The 12338-nt window shown below is 38.0% G+C and overlaps 2 long non-coding RNA genes across 2 annotated transcripts; both read left to right on the top strand.

Annotated features, from left to right (window-relative positions):
- The first annotated feature begins 1230 nt into the window (after positions 1 to 1230).
- LOC137849497 (uncharacterized) lies at positions 1231 to 4370 on the top strand. The gene is made up of 2 exons (XR_011091918.1): positions 1231 to 1875; positions 4054 to 4370. It is a non-coding gene; the product is annotated as an uncharacterized lncRNA (long non-coding RNA).
- A 2116-nt stretch (positions 4371 to 6486) lies between these two features.
- On the top strand, positions 6487 to 11907 carry LOC137849496 (uncharacterized). Its single transcript, XR_011091917.1, has 5 exons — positions 6487 to 6868; positions 7670 to 7823; positions 9296 to 9403; positions 10436 to 10709; positions 10797 to 11907. It is a non-coding gene; the product is annotated as an uncharacterized lncRNA (long non-coding RNA).
- The last annotated feature ends 431 nt before the right edge of the window (positions 11908 to 12338 follow it).

Raw genomic sequence — 12338 nt, 5'->3', positions numbered from 1 at the left:
TTCATTTACATTGCCCATGTCTGCTGGTGCCTTCATTCATTAATGCTCCATTATAGTCCTGTCCATCTGTAAGAAAAAGTGGCTATACAGACTGGACAAAATTCACTCAGTGAAGACAGAAAAAAAAAGCCACAAAGCCTTCATAAGAGGATTCTTCCCATGCTTATAATTCTATTATAGCACTGAAAATAATTAATGCATGCATGCTGAGGGTTTTTTTATTATTATTTAGGTGGTGGGATGGGGGGATCTTAGTAAGGAACTTGTGATTCAAACAGATTCATCAGTGTTTAGAAATTTACACAAATCACACACAAATTTAACTGCCTCTCCCTTAGCATTCCAGCTTGGGTTTGTAAACTGATATGACTAACTTGCTTCAAATAATTCAGCACTATCCAATTGCTTCACTCCTTTTCCATCAAGGTACCAAACTTACAGATTTTTATATCATTAGCTCCATGTAGACATTCCTTTATTATTATTATTACTACATTACATTTTACTTACTTACAACCACTAAAAATTAACCAACCAAAAATTTTTGGCCATAGAATTTTAATTAGTAATACTAACTCCTTCATATCAAGTATTATCAAATTTATGGATTATTTTATTTTATTCTAAAAGCTTGGTTAAGTGGAAAGTTCATTTGATAACATTTCAAATCAAAGCATTTTATTTCAGTAAAAAATAACTACATTCAAAACTGCATATCTAATACTACGTAGATACAGCAATTAAAAACCATTTCTTCATTAAATCAAAATCATTTTATTCCATTCTCCATCAAAAGGAAAGGTTTTCCCCTTTAACACTAGCGTGCTTTCCTCTGGTATAGGTTAAAAAATAAATAAATAAAATAAAGTCAGTTCATATCTTGCTAGGTTACTACCGGAGGCAATGTAATGCTCAGTATGATCTGCCTGTAAAGGGGCAATGTAATTTTGTGTGAGATTCTCTTTTTGGAGAAGAAAAATATTTCTCATAATGTTCAAAATATCAAAAAGTACATGCCCAATCTAATTTAATGATAGAATTCCCTATTGCCACTGGCCAGCTTGTTGAACAACAGAGCAAGCTATGTTGATGTTCAGGTTGCATTGCCTTTTGCCATGAGAAAGGTTTTACTTTTGAAAGCATTTATCCTCAGCATAGTTACAGTCTGACAGCTCTGATAAACCTGATATTGTATAACCTTCCACTGTTTAAATCTTCTGTTGTATTAGAATCAGAATGGTATTCGGTAGGTGTTCTTTAGTTACAACCTGCTGGAAACAAAAGAGTCATATAGACCTTTATGGAGATTCTCCAGCCCATACCACAGCAACTCTCCTAGCTCCAGACCAGACTTGAATTTGTGGGGTGGCTGAACATAAATATGCCCCATTACATATGCAGAGTATTCTTATTTTCAATGGGGCAAAACAAACTTAAATCAGGGAAAAAAAAAAAATCTAAAAATTTCCTAGTAATTTTATATTTTAAGTGAGCACACATCCTGTGGATCTCTTTTCCTACTCTGCATATACATGTAGTTTGGGAAGTTCCAAGAATTTCAGTAGGCAGCTCCAGAATTCAAACCAAGGGCAAGGGTCTTAGGGGACCTTACAAGGGTCTGGATTCATTTTCATTTTCAAGCCTGCTTGCTACTTTCTCTTACCACATCAGCTGTACTAAATAATCAGTCAATTGCCTGCTAATGGAACTATTTTTTACTATTATTTTTTTTCTGGCAAGTTTAACCATATTTACAGGTAGCAGGAATCAGTAGCCTCCTGGAAGGAAACCAGCTGGTCCAGGGAATTCCAGTTAATTAACTGAATGAAGAAAAATCACCATGGATTATCAGACACGGTAGATTTTGGAGCAGAGGTTAGTCATGAAATAAAATACATTTACATGTTTTCTTTAAAGACTCTTTCTGACTTGGGCTTTGCCATTCTACTTGACATTAAAATCCACTCTTCATAAACACTTCTACATAGGTCACATTTTAATTACAGAAACACATTTGATACCCATTGAGGAAACCATATAATCATTGTGTCTTACTGGCTGACATATGATGTTATTATATTCCACAGAACAATCAATCCAGTACAGGAACAGGGCACAATGACAAATACCAAAGGTCTAACACATCTTCTCATGCAGATAACAATGGGGACCTTACACTGCACTGCATTACATGCATTATTAAAGAAATGTTGCATCTGCTGTAGATCATCTTTATTATCCTTTGCTTTCTCAAAATGACGTTCTGCAGAGATTGAAAAATCAACCACTCAAATATCAACTTTATTAATATTATGTTTTAATTAATGATATTATATTGAAAAAGAACTCCACATACTTTTCAAGTCGTTTTGATTATCTTTTATAGAGGAATAGAACTTTCACAAGACTTGACAGCTGTGAAAAGCGATAAAATAAAAGGACGTTTCTCAATATATTACCTTCAACTTTGCTGCTAAAAGAAACATTTAAATTAGAGAACTCTTGAGACATCAGACATACGGATGTTACTCGTTTAGTAATTTTCTGAAGAAAGTTTCCTTTCTGTTTTGGAAACACAGGCTTTTATATATTAGCACCAGAATTCAGTAGAAAGCCATTAATTACCTTACAATGTCTTGCTTTCCTGCCTGCACAGACTTTGTTTCTCTTAATTATCTCAGTCTTTTTTTATTATTATTTTATTTGTTTTGAAGCAATTACCCTTTCATCTTCAAGACTGTTATCCTCCACATGTGTCTCTGGAAAAACCCGTCTACTCACATCAAAATCAACAGAAATTTTGCCACACTTTCATGTCATTTTGAGCTTTTGTTGTTGTTGTTTTATTCTACATTTTTTGTCTCACATTACTTTCTTTTCTCCCCCCATGGCTCCTTTACCCTTTACTCTGTTGTTAAGTCTTCTGAACAGCTTCTCATTGCTTAGCAAATGCTCTACTGGTGCACTTTATTTTTGACATTACTGAGTCTCTAGGTTTTATTTTCCCATTGTTTTGTAAAGAATTGTGAATCCATAGAGTTCACATTCTGAGATGAAAAAAATACGTCCCTTGCACAGCCTAGGGTTCATCTGTCAGGAAGAGACCAGAAAATATGTGCATAGTGTGCTCAAGATGAAAAAAAAAAAAAAAAAAATGTGTGTGATCTGGTTAAGTTGTTCATTCCTCAGTTATACCAATGTTCCAGGGTTGAAAATAAACACTTGCATTTAGAAGCCTACATTTAGAAGCCTGAGCCTACAGCCTCAAGCTTTACTTTAATTAAATAAGGGCTGCTCTTGTAATTTGTTTCCATGCTGGAAAATGTTTTATTTGTCAAAAAATGCAGGAAAATGTATTAATATGTGCCATTCTGCAAGGGTAGCTTGCAGTATATTTCCATTCATTGGTTAACATGAGTGTTGTCATTTGCTGGGGAATGAACTTTTCCAGCTTTTCATACAAATAAGCCAAGAGTGAAAAGAAAATAGTTGGAAAAACAAAGTGTCGTAACAGAGAATGATGATACATGGCCTGAAGAGATCAAAATATGGACTAAGATTCAAAGGAGTTGCAATTAGCTGAACTTAATCACTGCATGAGAGCACCAGCCATCAGCCTTGTGTTAATAATATTGGTTTTCAACCACCATCAGGAACGGGAATTTTAGCTTATTATTTTAATCGAATAGATAAATTGTGCAGAATAACCCTTTACATTTTTTATGGTATTAAAATATATAGCAGCATTAAAATAATGTATGCATTAGCCTATTATATGCCGTCCTTTCCTCTGTTTGAATATTGATAAACTTGAAGCCCTATGGGAATTTCAGGTGTTTCAGAATTATAGAAAAAAAAATGCTTTGTTCTCAGTTTCATCAGTTTGTATATAACCCAGGAGGAAAAAAGCAAAAAAAAAAAAAAAAAAAAAAAATCATTGTTTTGGCTTGGATAGAGTTAATTTTTTGCATTGAGGCTTGTATGATGTTGTGTTTGGGATTTTTTTGATGAAAATAGTGGATAACAAAAACACTGATGTTTTTGTTGTTGTAGAGTAGCACTTGCACAGAGCCAAGGACTTTTCAGCTTCTCCTGCTGTCCTGTCAGCGAAGGGCTGGGGGTGCACCAGGAGCTGGGAGGGAACTGAACCAGGACAGCTGCCCCCAGCTGGCCAAAGGGATGTCCCATTCTGTGTGTTGTCGTGCTCAACAATAAAGCTGGGATAAAGAAGGAGGAAGGGGGAAACGTTCAGAGTGATAGTTTTCATATTCCCAAGGAAATGTTTTGTGTGCTGAGCCCTGCTTTCCTGGAAGTGGCTGAGCACCTGTCTGCTGATGGGAAGTAGTGAATAAATTCCTTGTTTGGCTTTGCTTGTGTGCATGGCTTTTGCTTTACCTAGTAAACTGTCTTTATCTCAACCCATGAATTCCCACACTTCTACCTTTCTGATTCTCTCCTGCATCCCACCTGGGGAGAGTGAATGAGCATGTATGGTATGTAGCTGTCTGCCAGGGCCAAACAACAACAAAAAAAAATCATGCTTAAATACTTCGGGTTAGCCCTGCATATAAAACCTGCATGCCTAGTTTGTTACTGCAGTCCCAAAATCTACTCTATCAAGATGTCTTTATACAACCTGATGACAAGTTTCTCTTGTAATGTTGTACTGGTAGTATGGAAGTGCTTTAAATTAAAAAGGAGTAAAAAATGGATTTTTATTTATAAGAAAGACACTTTGATTATGAAGACAGTAACTTAAATATCATGAGGAAGCATTTGATGAATATGTATACTGGAGTTAAAATAAAACAGTGTCTGTGATGCCTTTTGCAGCTGGTCCTCTAGAGACTACTGCTGTGGTTGTTGTTTATCTTGTTTCTTACAGACAAGGCATATCAGAATCCTCTCGTGCTCTCAGAAATCATTTTGATGATAGCAGTGAAGACAGCTAACTTGTAGGACACTCTGGTTGGACACTTTGCTTCCAGAAGAGAGAAAAAGGATGAAAGCTGAATCCTAGGACAATGAAACTCTTGCATTTTGAACAGCCACACAGCATGAGACAAACTCCTCAAATCATTTTTAGAGAAAGAAAGATTTACCTAGAAATGCTCTTCCACAGTATCAGGATCATAGGTCTTCTTGAAGAAGAAAAGTGAAATTTCAACAAAGCATCTTGGAACCATCTTCAATATAAGAACAGGCAAACATCAGTTAGATTTTTGCAGACTACTCTGTAACTTAATGAACTTTAGGAAAAATACATACATCCTTGCTGAGTTTTTCTGAATGACATATAAAAGATTTGAAAGGATGCTATGTCTCAAGAATACAAACTTAAAATACTGCCTTGTAAGGAAATGCACTTTGTTTCACAATATAAACATGTCACCAGTTCCTACTTTTAACCTAAACATACAAGTGGATATACAGAGCATCTCATCATTGAGGTATAATATCCCACTTTAACATTTGGGGTATTTTCTGGTACTGCCTGCTTCTGAAATCACTTGAGTAACCTCAGTCTCCATTTCGTCTTCTAGAGTTCATGTTTGCAAAGAAAACCAGGAAAATTCTTGAACGGTTAAACAGGAAGAGAAAAAAAAAAAAAAGTATTTATTATTTTAAGTCATCATTTTTAAGACAACCTTAAAATGGTTAGGATTCTGATATATGGTTTCTGAATATCTCTCTAAGTAGATTCTGGGGTTTAAACAAACATTCACATGACAATAGGCAACGGTGATTTAAGATGTTATCACTCCTCTCTTTCATCTGTTTTATTCCAGCAAGGCAGTAGACAGTAGAAGAGATATATGACTCCTCCTTAGTAAAGTCAAACATCTCAGAGGCCACTAGACTTTGCAAATAAATGATTGACAAGAGCTCACATAGCGACAGACTCGCTACCAGAGCAATATGCTGCAGGGTCAGAAAGCACCTCCCTTTGCTGTGTTGGTGTGGTTGTAAATTCAGGGACAAGCATGAAACATGCACAGAAATCAAAGCACGATATCAGAATTTGCGTGAGGTTTGTTTATCCTGGCACTGACCTGCTCATCATTAGGTGCTTAAGGGTATACTAAACACTATTCAGAACACAGCTTACATCTGAGAACATTGTAGATATATATGCTCCTCTGGCTAGCGAGATTCTTGTTTAACACTGTGTACTGTACTATCATAGCTACATGGCAGGAGACAAGCCTGAATCTCTGAATGCACATAAGAGAAGCAGTGGAAATTTTAGCATCTGAACCTGCGCTGAGCGGTTTCACTGTCCTCAGCTGCAGTTCAGTGATGGACAACACTGCTGTTTCTGCTACCACAAAGGTATTTTTTAATTTTGTTCCAAGAAATCACTGACTGAGTGACCTGGAAAAGTTTATTAGAAAGCATTTAACTCCTCCTTTGTGTTTTATATTGCCATTTTCAGTCAGCTTGGTAAGGTTGATTCCCATTGCAGCAGGACAGATAGATTGACATACACGATAGGATCCAACAACTGCATACAGCGAGCATAGGAAACACTTTGCCGGTATCAGCATGTCTTCAGTGTCACTGCCATAAGCTTTCGTGACTTACTCTGTTTTAAAGTGTTTCCTATGAATGTAATGAACTGTAATGATGATTAATAAAGTTGGACTCCTAATTGTGACCATCTAAAGTCAGACATCTGGTCTAAAGTCGTAGACCACACCTGTCTCTACACCTGTGCTCTCTACACCTCTCTACACCTGTGCTCTCTACATTCAATAAAATTAACTCTGAAAGCAAGTCATCCTATTTAGCTCAGACCATTACCTTAGGAGTGGCATGAATTGCCCGCAGGAGGTGTGTAACTCCGTTGCCTCTAAAGAAAGTCTTGGTAAGAGACTTAGACATTATGCTTTCTTTCTCATTCTTCTAGTTTTATTTAGTTCACAAAGGTGGATTGGTTTATTTGCTTGTTTTCAAATGTTCAAGCTCAGTGGCATGCTTTGCTTTGTCTTAAGTCACACTTATGGTAGTTTTTACTTCACAAACACACAGTTAAATGTTGCTGGAACTGAATATAATGATGTCCTTCAATAATGGGAAACAATTTCTCTAATAGATATCGATGAAACGTAACTTAAGTAGCTGCTGAAAATATAGGGACTGAAAAATGACTGTAATTAGCTGAACAACTTCGTTGCTGTGTGAACACTATTACCTATGTATTATTATTGTGACAACAGATTAAGGCTAAATAAAACTCTTTAGGGGAATGAGGAAACAGGTGAAAATACTGCTTGACTGGAAAAATCAGCCTAACAGAGGAGCTGAAAGGTAATATAAAAATAAAGTTAGAAAGTTCAAAATAAGAACTGCCACCTGTCTCATATTTTGTCATAAAGAACAGTTCTGTGAAACAAAACTGCTCTTCAGTTTCAAGAGCCACAACTCAGCCACCAGAAACCTGCCCAGGTCTGACATAAGTTTTAAATTCAGAGGCATCATTGCACAACATGGATTGAATTTGCTAAACTAGAAGAAGTGTCATATTTCTTCTCATCATGTATGTTTCTGCTGGGACTTCATAAGCATGATGAATGTTTGATTAGTAATGAAGTGAAAGATTTACTCTGTAGCCATGCTAACTTAGGCTTGACATACTACAATCTCAAACGCAATTTATTTTCTGTAGGTCGCAAGTATGAGCTGTACAAGAAGCTACCCCAACTCTGTCCTCACCTTCTCTTCTTAAATGTTTGCTTTTACCCCAGGAAACTTGGAATTTCCTCTCACAGATAAATTGCTGCACTGTGACCAAAAAACATTTAGCGAAGTTAGCAAAAAAGGTCAGCAGCTGAATAACAGACTGACATCAGTGTTTTGGGCTACATTAAGGGGGTTGTAAGTACAGAAGTACAAGTGAAGATCTTTTGGCCTTGAGGTTATGAGAAGGGAGTCTTGCAGTCCCTAGGTTGAGAGCTGGCCAGGATGACTGGCAAGCACAGTGACCATTACAGTGACTATGGCTCTGCTTGCCCACATCTCATGGTGCTCTGTCCTACAAACCTTAGCCCAGGCAGGTTGTGGCCTGGCTTCTCTTCACATCAAAACAGCTCTCAGTTGGGGATAAAGGCACCTAGTCAAATGCTGGGCACACAAAGGAAGAAAAAGAAGAGGAAATGTGGACAATGAAGCAAAAATGCAAGAAGAGATTAAAAAAGAAAATATGATTAACAAGGAGTGGTATGAATAGCTCTATAGACAGAATAGGGGAAGAGAAACAAGGCTAGAGAAAGCCTTACTATCATCCATTGGCAAGAAGAGAACATATGGACAAAGAATGCAGAGTAAAACAAGCTTTCCATCACCATCAATTGATAAAAACATAGAAGTTCATCCTCAAATACAGGTTCATTTTCACTTCTGTCTGTCTTCAGCTCTTCAAATATAAGAAGTCACATGAGCTCGCTGGATTGTGGGGCCATGCAGAAAAAGAAAGGAAGAAAGGAGCCTCACTTTACAAGATAGGAAGGAACGTTACTCTGAGAAGCATCTGACAGACAATCTGAAAGATAATTTATCTTGACCTTTACTGGCCTGGGAAGAAGACTTTTAAGTAAATGTTACATGATGGGGACTGTACCTCCAGCATCCAGTGACCTCTCAAATGTGTAAATGAATTCTTTAAAGCATGTCAGCACTTTTAAAGGGAAGTGTCACCACTGATGGTCACTGATGCCTTCTGTCTTTGAAAGAGTTGCCCAGAGTCAGGAACCACTGTGTGGAAGAAGATACCACTGTATCATTTAAAGCTTGATGAAAGAACACCAGGAAAAAAAAAAAAAAAGTATCATGTAAAGAAAAAATAATTATTTATTGAATGTTAGAAGTCCAGTGCATTAACTGCTCTTTCAGTGCAACTGGCATTTACAGGGTGCCATTAGAATTATCATGGGAATTTCAGAGTTTGGTGCAAGAGAACAAATTCTACAATTAGTATTTCACTGGTCAAGTAAGCTTGATGGAGGTTAGAGATAGTAAAATAACATCCTGAAATATTAATATATCCATTATAAATCCACGGTCCCTAAATAATGTAACCAAAATGTATATGACTTCATATAGTGTGTGATCTTTTCAGCAACACTCTCTCTGATGTGTATTTGGAAACCAATAGTTGCTTTTAGCTCCTTTTACTAGCCTAGTTTTGCCTTTTTTGTTTTATAGTTATGATTCCATCTTGAAAGATATAAACTCAGAAAAGTTCAGCTAATTTGTTTTCAACCAGATGTCATATTTTTTCTTTTTAAACCTGCAGGCTTGTTGTGACTTACCAATGAAATAATATGTGATACTCCTTCATAATATAAAATTTCAGCACAGACTGTTTATCATTACAGTCTGTCTTCTGCTTAATGGCACCCAGGTGAGTGAGGACTCCCCATCTAGACATAAAAGAATTATTTTTTTTTTCCTGTGGCTTTGCTTCTTTAAGTGGTCCCAATAGTCTTGCTGTGAAATTAGAAACTATAGATCTAGCAAGAAGCTCAATTTTAAGTCCAACTTCTTCCACTTGTAAAGAAATCCAAAGAATGTTTATTTTATAGTTTCCTAAATCAAGTGGCTACAGAAGTTACACCATTATCTCAGGTACTCCCATGCTGACATATGGAAGAGAATGAAGCTGAGGACTTCTGGCAGTGCTCCCACAAGGTGGTAGCTCTCTGATCACCAAATTTTTGCAGGTCTCTTGTAAAATTACATTTTACCTACTACAAATTGGTGTTAACCATTAGAATCTTCCTCCCTTCCTTCCTGAATTTTACATAAAAATTTTCTTTATGACACCTTAAGGTAATTTAAAAAGGAGAACAGGAACAATATGTCTATTTTTACAGATCTGGAAAATTGAGGCATAAGTTACCTGGGCCGTGTATCTGAGCAGCCCAAGGCTGATCCAGGTTTCCTGAGCATTTAAGGTTTGCTTAGACAAACCTGAAAAACAGAGCTAGCAATGTTACAAATTACCACTCCTCATCTGGAAATACACACTTCTTGTGTGAGGTGTTTATCTCCATCAATACTCTACTTACAGCTCATTGATATGCCCAATAAAAATAGTTAAACTGGCACTGATGACAGCCAGGGCTGAGGGAATCATGTCTTCCAGCTCAGAATGGATCAGCATGGTTAAAAGCAGTAATTCCATGACCTGGGGCATCCAGGTCTTCCCATGCCTCAAATACCCCATAGCTTTGACATGCACACAGAGTACTGTCCTGCTCTGGCCCCCAGCACTGCTGTGGCATGGATAGCATGGTGCTGCATCAGTTTCCTGGCTTTTTTTTTTTTTTTTTTTTTATCTATTAGACCTGCAAGTTCTGGTGTGTATTTTAGGTGGTAGACAGCCTCCTGTGTAATGACAAATTCCCTCCCTTTCTTATCCTGTCACTTCCAGCAAGATTCAGCTCCAGACATGTAAATGAAGTGTCTGGATGTAAGCTGGGCACCTTAACTGCCAGTACAGACCGTGGAGCAAAGACAGTGGAGCCTAGGCCAGAGGACAGCTTTTAAGATGGCTTTGATTGCTTCAACTTAGCCTGCTGGTGCCATCAGAGAAGTTCTTGAGTGTCAGCCTCACTTCCAGCAGCCATCACAGGATGCCTGAGGTCTCCTATAGCTCCTGTGATATATCTGACAGCCCTATGGAGCCCCATTAGCTTTCACGTTTGGTAAGTTTATGTGGCTCCTTTCCATTCCCTGCTCCTGGATGCAGATGCTACTGCCTACACCAGTAACTAAGTCTTTGAAATTCTCAGGGGCACAATGGAGACCACATCACCATTTTCGACCATCATGACATGAAGGTTTTGCTCCATGACAGAGTTCTGATAACCAGGGCTAAGGCAGAGACAAGAGATGATGATGTTAATGTTAATAACCCTCCCACCTCCAGTTTGAGTCATTTTCTTCTGGCAAATTCTGCAAAGGTTCAGTACATTGTTTATTTTGTTTATCAGCTAAATAAATTACTTTTCTTAACTGGGAAGGAGTGTTTTCTTCCCTGATTGCCCCCTAAGTATCTTTGTACCTAAACACATTCAAGAATCCAGAACCCATATTCGGTCCTAAGTCTCTGACTCGTGATTCTGATATAACACCAGGAATCAAGCTTTCATTAAAAATAAATAAGTAACAAGAAATACACACACACACACACACACACAAAAATGTCTTAGTCATGACAGGTTCTAGGCAAGGAATTTGGACATATAATCCCCATGTAATCAGTGCAGGAATCCAAGTTAGCCAAAGATAAGTCAAACCCCAGCTAGAGAAAGTACCCTAAGGAAAGGAGGAATCATCCGGACACAGCACCAGCATATGGGTAACATTTCAGAAACAAAAAATATTCCTTATAATGAGGAAAACATCCTCCCTTCTCAGCCTTTTCAGCAGTAACTTAGGGAATGAAACCTAGAGTTGGATGAGGACATCCTTTTTGAGTCTGGTAATGATCCCCACATTTGGTACCTCCAGGGATTCTCAGAATGATGAGGGAGCTGCCCTTCCCCTGGTCTCTTCTCCTGTCTGTTCTAAATTTAGGGAAGAAGAAAGGTACTGAAGTGTGGGCAGGTGTCCCAGTCATTGCTGAGGGCCTAAATCTACCATCATGGCCCTGACAAGAAGTGCCAAAGGGGTGTTCTTCAATTGTGAAGTATCCACACCTGGAAGAAAGGATGTTCAAAAGCAAACCCAGTCCTTCAGGTTCCTCAACAGAAAAGCCTTTCCGTGGGAAGAAAAGGACTTAAAGTTGTGTTCAATAGTAAAAGGTATCAAAAGACTGTTCTTGTCTCTCTGCAGGGAGAGAGGACCCCTACATACCTTTCAGGGAGGAAACAGCACATTTCTTTCTGGAAGAGGCAGTGTTGCTACCCAGAAGCTCTGGGGCCACCTGACTTGCTGCTGGGATACAGAGATGAAGTACAAAGGCTGGGGAGAAGCAAAGAGGTCTTGTAATTAGAAGGAGATTTTTAATTTAGCTGAGGACTTAGCAGCTCTTGCCCTCTATCATAAGCAAATCTCCCCTTTTCATCTAGAGTACCAGATACTTGTCCCCTGCTACCAATTCTGCTGTCTCTAAGGGACAGAGCACATTAAACCCATATCTGACACTCTGCAACAGGAAAGGGGTTGTATAGAGTTGTTTGAATGGAGGGAGATGTTAAGGGTCAGACGTGCTGATCTGTAAGATCACATGTGCTGCTGTGACTAGACCCCAGTTCTACCTCTACCTGCCTCCTAATGGAAGGATTGAACAGAAGGGATTTGAGAAATCCCTCTGCATATGACTTGCAACC

Source organism: Anas acuta, chromosome 1, assembly GCF_963932015.1.
Source record: "Anas acuta chromosome 1, bAnaAcu1.1, whole genome shotgun sequence".
Taxonomy (NCBI): domain Eukaryota; kingdom Metazoa; phylum Chordata; class Aves; order Anseriformes; family Anatidae; genus Anas; species Anas acuta.
The sequence above is the reverse complement of the archived record's forward strand: the minus strand, read 5'-3'. Positions and strand labels throughout refer to the sequence as shown.